The 9,577-nt window shown below is 43.2% G+C and overlaps 1 long non-coding RNA gene across 1 annotated transcript; it reads left to right on the top strand.

Annotated features, from left to right (window-relative positions):
- The first annotated feature begins 3,189 nt into the window (after positions 1-3,189).
- Positions 3,190-8,143, top strand: LOC136624747 (uncharacterized). Its single transcript, XR_010792416.1, has 3 exons — positions 3,190-3,246; positions 5,000-5,074; positions 5,461-8,143. It is a non-coding gene; the product is annotated as an uncharacterized lncRNA (long non-coding RNA).
- Positions 8,144-9,577: the final 1,434 nt, after the last annotated feature.

Raw genomic sequence — 9,577 nt, 5'->3', positions numbered from 1 at the left:
ATTTTCACAAACGAAAACCTTAGCGAGCATCGGCGATATACAAAAATGACTTCAATGGGGTTCGTTATTCGAAACGAACCCTCGAGCATCGCGAAAAGTTCGTCTCGAGTAACGAGCACCCGAGCATTTTGGTGCTCGCTCATCTCTACTCAGAGTACACTAAATTCTGAGTAGTGGCAGATCACGAGACAGATCAGCAGACCACATTAGGATGCTGGCACTCAAACTTTACTGGGAACAATTGCAGTCCCTTGGCAGCTGCAATACTGGTTCCCATGGTGACAGAGAGGTTGCCGCTTACGAGCGTCTGCTAGTCGCTGATGAGTGCCTGGTCCCTCCTCCAGTACATCGAGTATGATCCTTGCCCCATAGGAGCTGCACCCTTCACCGTCTCATTGGACACTAAAGTGCTAAAGGTGCCTTTTCGGCTCACACTTCATTACCACACAGCAGCCATAGGCGGCAGATCCTTTTTATCCCCTTCTACCACATGACCGCTCCTCACAATGGAAAATTAGCATCACATAACTTGTGAAACTGCACATAAAGTAGAATGGACCGACACAATTAACTCCTATACTACAGTCATTGTAAATACCTTCAATACATCCCCCAATCCTTCTTTGGCTATTGACAACCCAAACATTTTAGATATCAGAAACATAAAAAATGTTCAAATACTTAACTGTGTAATAACAAAATCAAATGGAGAGGACAAAGTTCCTCTTGAATGAGAGTAAGATTTTTTCTTACACCTTAGAACCACTCAGGTCCTCTTTCCACCAAAACAGGGCAGAACTGAACATTAATGGCCTGCCCTTCTTGAATAGGAGCCCTCACCCCTTCTTCCTTTCAAGTGTCACGCATATACTCCCAAAGGAACATATCCCAATTTGGGGCATGAGCACAGGCCCTTCCTGTTGGGTCAAATTAAGGGCCAATAGTTTATCCATGACCTCCGCTCCCCAGACCGCCATTAAAGGTCATTAGCCACCCAGTTACTCTGATCACTTTAAAGCAGCAGCCCAAGCTCCTCAGGAGCCTGTGACATAGATGTAATGAACAGTTTTCTCCGGTTTGAGATCATGCCAACTCACTGCCAGATTAGGCTGGGCTACAGGCATACAATGGACAAGAATAGTATTGTTTTTTATGTTGTCCCGTATAAAGCCATACCCTGTGTATTAGTAGTATTTCCCGATGTATACCTTTGATGGAAGACTTCTATTAGCCAATTTATATATGTTGACCAACACCATTACTGCTATTAGCCAATGCATATATGCTGACCAACACTGGCAAATCTATTAGCCAATATACATACGTTGGCCATCACTGACACCTCTATTAGCCAATTTATATATGCTGACCAACACTGGCAAATCTATTAGCCAATGTACATATGTTGGCCATCACTGACACTTCTATTAGCCAATGCATATATGCTGACCAACACTGGCAAATCTATTAGCCAATGTACATACGTTGGCCATCACTGACACCTCTATTAGCCAATTTATATATGCTGACCAACACTGGCAAATCTATTAGCCAATGTACATATATTGGCCATCACTGACACTTCTATTAGCCAATGCATATATGCTGACCAACACTGGCAAATCTATTAGCCAATGTACATACGTTGGCCATCACTGACACTTCTATTAGCCAATGCATATATGTTGACCAACACTGGCAAATCTATTAGCCAATGTAGATATGTTGGCCATCACTGACACTTCTATTAGCCAATTTATACTGTATATGTTGACCAACACCGGCACTTGTATTAGCCAATGTATGCAGTATATTTTGGCTAATACCTGCTCATTATTATAAGAAACAAAAAAAATATGTACTGTACAGCAAAGGTTTTTCCCCCCACTGGACACCTGTATATGGAATAATGCAGTCACCTATGTTATTCCATAGAAAAAAAGAAAGACGTGTCAGCAGCACATATCAGGCAGGCAGATGCCACAAAGTAACTCTTTTGTCATCCGGCTGGTCAGTGAGGCCTTATGGATATGCTTGGCTTATGCACCAGGAGCAGCGTGAACATAACCGACCCTGCTACCTTCAAGTGGCAATGAGGTTACTTAATTTCCCTACAGGCTGTAAAATGAGGTGCTTTTTCCCCATCCGTATTAAAGGCTGTATGGCCACTAGATGTCAGCAGATGTGAAACAGCTACATTTCATAATATGTTTTTGTATGGATAATTAATAATGAATAGTGACATTGCAAACAATGTCCTATCTTACAAAAGGTGATACGACATGCTTTATGACACGTATTTGAGTAGAGGAAACCTCGTTAAAAGCATTGAAATGCATTACAGCATCTGTTTCTGAACATATTTTGGTCCCAGGAAATGTAATATTTGAAAGCTGGACAGTAGATTTGCAGGGATGTAATATATGAGCAGCAAACATAATTCTGTTTAATCGTTTATCAGAAATACATTATTGATTGATGCAGCACTCACTCATTTCATTGCCTGTTATGTTTGAGTCATTCTGCCTACAATAACTACATGTTATTTCTTTTTGTTACAACATTCTTATAATGGGTACTGCGTAGCAAGATTTCATTTTTTCTAGATGATGCATCAGGGCTTAACCCTTGATCACTTCTAGCAGAAACCTCGTCACCGTTACTATCTTGTTGTGCAGAACTATGAAAACACTTTTCCCAAGATGCAGTTCCACTAAGTGACACTGGGAGCAGAGCTGAGAATTTTCAGCTGCGTCACAGAGCAGAGAGAGAAGAAACAGTCTGTGTCGACAGGTCTCTGAGAATCAGCTGCTGCTGCTACACCACAGAAGAGAGCTGTGGAACTACCCTGGGCTGGGTTCTCTTATGATCTTACCATCTTTTCATATACCAGTGCCCCATCGCCTAATTTTTGTTTTTCGTCCGTGAGATGATGGGATGGCGTCAAATTTTAATCTCGCAGGGGGAAGGGAGGTGAGGTGATGTTGTGTTCGGAGTAAGGGAGGTGGGGGCGCAGAATGACAACATTCGCAATCGGGAATCGGGTTTACGAATGGGTTAATTCCAGTTCTGGAACCTTCTACCCGTACATGGAGGTCACGCGGTTACCCAAACCTACGCAGCAGCAATTGGGGCAAGCATTCTCATATTCCGAGAGTCTGGCTTCTTCGACAGACGTACTACAGTACCCCGGAGGTATTGAAAGCTGCGTCACCTCTACCATGACATTACCGGACGCCTAAAACGGTAAACCTATACCCGAAACAGCACTTTTTTTCTATGGGATACATTAGTGAACTGCGTGGAATTTTTTTTCTCCAGTTGTAGGTTCCATAGCAGCTAGATTGTACAGATGTGTTGTTTTATCCTCTTTACTAAGAGCAGAGGTCACCGAATCATGTAAGCCGTTTTCTATTCTTTTTTCTTCCTAGACTTGTTTGTGTCTGCATGCTGCTCATTTGTGTTATTTTGTTGCATGTCGCAGTTGCATCTAGTATTGTGCTTTATTGCTGCTTCTCCATTGCGTAGAAGTATGATGGCGCAGGAGCTCATTTGTCCAAGAGCTGGGAAGAGATTGGGATTTGCAGTGTCAATAAAGGGAACAAGGGAAAAGTACAATGTGTTTAAACATTGACACTATCTACAGGTTGTTTTATGCTTTTCCCCCCTCAGCATTAAAGGGTTAAGAAGCATTTGAAGGCATTCGTACAGTGTGAGAGTGCAGGCCAGTGTTTAAGAACTAAATGTCATCTCTCCCTGCTTGCAGAAGTTGTTTACCTGCCTGTTTCTTTCTCTAACCATCTCCATGTTGGCAGCTCTCCAGGCTCCATGTGATACACTTGCCTATGCTTCTGCATTAGTTTAGAGGATGAGCTCAAATAGGATTGGCTGGGGGTGGGCTCCGAGACCAAGCACAGCATCTTATTGGTGGGTGCTGACACTGGCAGGTGAATTGCTGATTTCCATTGGCAGAGATCATCCTCTGAAATGACATCTACTGTGTTTTTACTGCGTATTTTGTTTGTGGGCAGGATCATCATCAAGAGAATTTAGGGTTTTGGATATTCTAGAATGTTAGATATATTTGTACGATCTCTGCTCATACATATTAAGAAGATATAGCAAGACTCCAGGAATAATGACATTTTTATAGAGATTTTTAGGTAGACCTTTGGGCATCAGCAGTCATATAGCAGCAGTCCAGATGGAACTGATACATCTCTCCATAATGTATCACACTAACTAGTAAATATACAGTATATTTACTAATACACCATCTCTGTTGAAGTCTGGTTAATCCATTGTGTTTTATATTATATTTGTACCTTCAACTATCTACATAAACTGAGAAGACACTGCAGATTCCTATTAGTGACAGAGAAGCTTCCATTTAGACATTTTCTTCCTGTTGCAGACTTTTAACCCTAAGAATATAAGTCCAGTTCACATTGCCAGGGAACACCCAATCTATATTTACAGACGATTTAACCCAAGCAATACCCACATGGCATCATGCAATGGTCTTACAATATAATACACCTGACTTCTGCGGTGATTGTGCGGTGGATGCCCCACAGCAGAGTTAGCTGTTTTATGTCTATTGTTTATACAGCTGTATGATTCAATGATCAATGTTGGACAACTCTGAAAGGCTTTCACAGGATGACCTGGGTTTCTGAACTTTTACAATTGCTTTTCACTAGGATAACTGCCAGCATGTGAGCAAATAGATGTTCATGGTAAGACAGCAAAGCTCTAACAGCAGTTTTGGGGGTCTTTGGTGAGCCTGCGTAGCTACAGAAAATACATTAACTTCTGTCTCCTCCTTGTAAGTTTGGCTCTCTATATCCAATTACTCCTAATAATGTTTGATGGAAAGCATTTGTTTGGAAATGGCTGTAGAGATATTTCCGTTCCATCTACTGTAAATGGTCTGATAAATCTGTGAATTGATTGTCTTTTCTTTGATTCAAACAGTTTAAATATTTTTGTCTTTCAGCTTGAAACCGTTCATGGAACTATGTTTTGGGTACTGAAGCATCTCCAGAGCTGTCTGAATGTTTTAACATCGCATGTAAGTACAGTTTTGTTTTTTGATGTAATGACTGTTTAAGTTTAGCATTGGGATAGAGGAACAGGAAAGAGTTAACAGCCAGATAAATATTGTCCGTAGTGTAGGAGTCTGCAGTTCTATTTGCTAGCAGTTTCTTCTGTGGTTTATTACCAGCAATAACACGAGTTCTCTTTAAAAGCAAATCTGAGCTTGTGTAACGTTGCTGCGTCACATCTGTCTGTGCTGAGTCATGGCCGTCACGATGCAGGCATTGCAGTAACTACCTGTAGGGGGTGTAGGATATAATTAATAGCCAATTTACAAGTGCTTCCTCTACAGAGTAATGAAGTACCAGGTAACCATAACCAGAGATATAACAATAGGCATTAACTCTTTCATGCTTACAGGTCTGTCACTTAGATTTTAAGCCTGTAGTCTCAGAAGAAAATGAACAGAACTTTCTTTCCTTTTGGTTGCAAGATGGAATGACATATGAACATATAACAATACTTCCATACTGAAGACACAGGTAACAGTTCCTTTTAGGCCCAATGTCCACTTGCACGCACGGATTCCATCTGCTGAATCCTGCAGCAGAATCCAGCCGTGCCTGCAGACATGGACAGAAAAATACATTTTCTTACCTGTCCGGATTCAACGCATCAGTGCCGGCCGGATCTTCTGTCTTCAGCACAGCGGATGCTCCTGACGCGCCGGCAGTGTTCTGGACACATGCGCAGTGCAATATTTTTCTTTTAAAACTCCTGCTTTCCCACGGATCCGCGGCACGTCTATAGTGACAGCTGTGGCTTTGGCATGGATCGGACGGCTTTCATTGACTTCAATGGAAGCTGTCCCTGCAGAATCCACAGAAAAATAGACCATGCTGCGATTTCTTCCGGCGCATGCGATCCGTACATTGGGGGGGAAAAAAATCACATCCGAATACTTTACATTGTTTTGCGGATGCTAATGCATCCCTGTGGGCAGCTGGAATTGCGGATTTCCACAAATCAAATCCGCCTGTTGACATTGGGCCTTAAGTTCTGAAGGTAGCAATTGGGCATTGATTTACATTGGGTGGGGGAGGGGTAATAGGTTGAACTGGATGGACATATGTCTTTTTTCAGCCTTATATACTACCTTATATTACTACGTTGCTTCGGGTCTTATAAGGAGATCTGTGCTAAGAGCTTTTAACCTTCGCTTTAAAGCTTTGTGGGAGTTTTCGCTGTATATTTACTTTGCAGTAAATTAGTGATGATTCTGCTGCTTTCCAGCATGGAAATTTCTATGAATGTTTTCATAAGTCAGAGCTGTACACCCATGTTTGAGAAAACCCTGCTGATGTCATATGTATCATATCAGAAGCGTCTGCTGCTTTACAATACAGTAGATGATGGTCCTAGCGCAGTTTATGCAAACTCATATCCAAACCTGATTATCGCTGAAAAATAGAGTATACACCATTTAACAATAAAAATACTTTATTAAATAAAAAAACAAAAACATATGACATAGTACAAAAGGGGGCTGTTATAAAATCCCAGACCCAATAGGTTTATAATATTGGTAGTGCAAAGCCGGAACATAAGTAGTACACCGTAAGGCTACTTTCACATCTAGGTTGCTCCATTATGGGAGCATAAAAGGGAAAACCCATGGCCAAACGGATCCAACATATGATGGAACTGAACAGCGTTGAACAGACCCCATTGGTTATAATGGAGTCTGTTTGGTTTCTGCTCAGCTGTCCGGCATTTTACCGGATGAAAAAGCACTGCTTGCAGCACTTTTTCTTCCAATGTTTGTGTCGGATCTGCGATAGAATCTCCTTTTGGAGGTTCTAGCGCAGATGTAAAAGCAGCCTAAATCCCACAAATACAACATGCATATAGCCAGTGTGCATAAAGTCCACAACAGATCTCAGCAATGTTTTACACATAACCTTGCAATACCACCTGTATGCTGATGACACCCAGCTATACACCTCTGCCCGTGACATCTCTGCACCCTTCCTCCAAAACATCACCGACTGTCTGTCCGCTGTCTCTAACACCATGTCCTCTCTCTACCTAAAACTAAACCTCTCTAAAACTGACTTACTGGTATTTCCGCCCTCCACTAACCGACCTCATCCTGACATCTCCATCTCAGTGTGTGGCGCCACCATAACTCCTAGACAACATGCCTGCTGCCTTGGGGTCATATTTGACTCTGATCTCTCTTTTGCCCCCTACATCCAATCTCTGGCCCGAACATGTCAGCTGCACCTCAAGAACATCGCAAGAATCCGCTCTTTTCTCACTGTGGAGACGTTAAAAACGCTTATTGTCGCCCTCATCCACTCCCGGCTCGATTACTGCAACTCGTTGCTGATCGGCCTCCCCTGCACCAGACTCTACCCTCTCCAGTCCATCCTGAATGCGGCAGCCAGGCTCATCTTCCTGTCCAGCCGGTACTCGGACGCTTCTGCCCTGTGCCAGTCACTGCACTGGCTGCCCATTAAATACAGAATTCAATTCAAACTCGCTACCTTCATCCACAAAGCCCTCCACAGTGCAGCGCCACCCTATATCGCCTCCCTCATCTCAATCCATCAACCAGCCCGGGCTCTCCGCTCTGCTAACAAAACCAGACTGAGTGCCCCTTTCATTCGAACTTCTCATTCCCGCCTCCAAGACTTCTCCAGAGCAGCACCTGTCCTCTGGAACGCACTACCAAAGGCTACCCGAGCAATCCAGGACTCGCAGAACTTCAGGCGTGCTCTAAAAACGCACCTCTTCAGGGAGGCATACCGCATTCCCTAAACAAACCTCTCTGTACTCCGCCTGATAACATGCTCCCTGACCTACTGACTGCAATCCCTGCTAGCCATCATAAACCGCTCCTGCAGCCACACCGTTTCTGCCGTCACACGGCTAAATGTCTGACTATTGTCTATGTGTATAACATCGCTCACACTTCGCCATACCGTGCACATCTCCAGCCCCTTTACCCTCTGTATCACCCCATTACTTGTAGTATGTAAGCTCGTTGGAGCAGGACCCTCACCCCTATTGTTTCCATCAACTGATTACTATATGTAACCGTGGTTCTGTAATGTTTGTATTTTGTCTTTCTGTATTCCCCCCTGTCTATGTAAGCGCTGCGGAATATGTTGGCGCTATACAAATAAAATTTATTATTATTATATCAGTGCAATATTTAGAGCCTTGTGTGGCACAGTGTGTTAAGGCAGCAGAAATGCAGTCCTAAGCTCTCACTCACGACCTGAAGGTTACAAGTTCAATCCCCAAAGGTTAAAAGTTCACGTAGCCGGCTCAGGGTTGACTCATCCTTCCACGGTCAGTAAAATGAGTACCCAACTTGTTGCGGGGTAATGACAAATCACTCCGCAAAATAGTCTGCTGAGAAAATGTCACATTGTGGTGTCACCCATCAGTCATGACTCGGTGCTTGCACCAGGGAGGCTCTACCTTTATATATCGGTGCAAGTGTAGACCGTAGTAGCTTACATGCAAGCGTGTTTTCACAGTAATGTTATTATTTCATTCTGTACTTATTCCCCGTTATACCCACCTATGGAGAGAAAGTTGATATACTGTAGCATCTTGCTGAGACACATTTACACATTTTGCAAAAATAAAAAGCCAATCCCTCCTCTAGAAGTTGTCTGCTGGAATTAAACTTTCTCTGTGTGATTGTAACGTTGATATAAGTAAGATACAGTCCCTTTTAAGGTAAAAAGAATACATGTTTTGATACCTATATTGTTCCATATAGTGAGCAGAGGAGTTTTGTACATTCAAATAATGTTTTTAATATGAATTTTCTATTCAGAAATGTTTGTATTACACAAAACAAAATATCAGAGCAAAAGCATCATTTATTCGGGAAAATAGATCCCTTGTAGGGAGGCTCTAGTACCCTGTTGTACCGCCTCTAGCTTGGATACAAGATGTGATACGGGTAGGCATGGAGGCTCTAGTACCCTGTTGTACCGCCTCTAGCTTGGATACAAGATGTGATACAGGTGGGCATGGAGGCTCTAGTACCCTGTTGTACCGCCTCTAGCTTGGATACAAGATGTGATACGGGTAGGCATGGAGGCTCTAGTACCCTGTTGTACCTCCTCTAGCTTGGATACAAGATGCAATACGTGTAGGCATGGAGGCTCTAGTACCCTGTTGTGTCGCCTCTAGCTTGGGCTTGGATACAAGATGTGATACGGGCAGGCATGAAGGCTCTAGTACCCTTTTGGGTCACCTCTAGCTGGAATACAAGATGTTATACTGGCGGGCATAGAGGCTCTAGTACCCTGTTGGGCCGCCTATAGTTTGGATACAAGATGTGATATAGGCAGGCATGGAGTCTCTAGTACCCTGTTGGGCTGCCTCTAGCTGGGATACAAGATGTGATACTGGTGGGCACGGAAGCTTTAGTACCCTGTTGGGACACCTCTAGCTTGGATACAAGATGTGATATGGGCAGGCATGAAGTCTCCAGTACCCTGTTAGGTCA

Source organism: Eleutherodactylus coqui, chromosome 4 (assembly GCF_035609145.1).
Source record: "Eleutherodactylus coqui strain aEleCoq1 chromosome 4, aEleCoq1.hap1, whole genome shotgun sequence".
Taxonomy (NCBI): Eukaryota; Metazoa; Chordata; class Amphibia; order Anura; family Eleutherodactylidae; genus Eleutherodactylus; species Eleutherodactylus coqui.
Note: the sequence above shows the minus strand (reverse complement) of the source record. Positions and strands in the feature narration are given on the sequence as shown.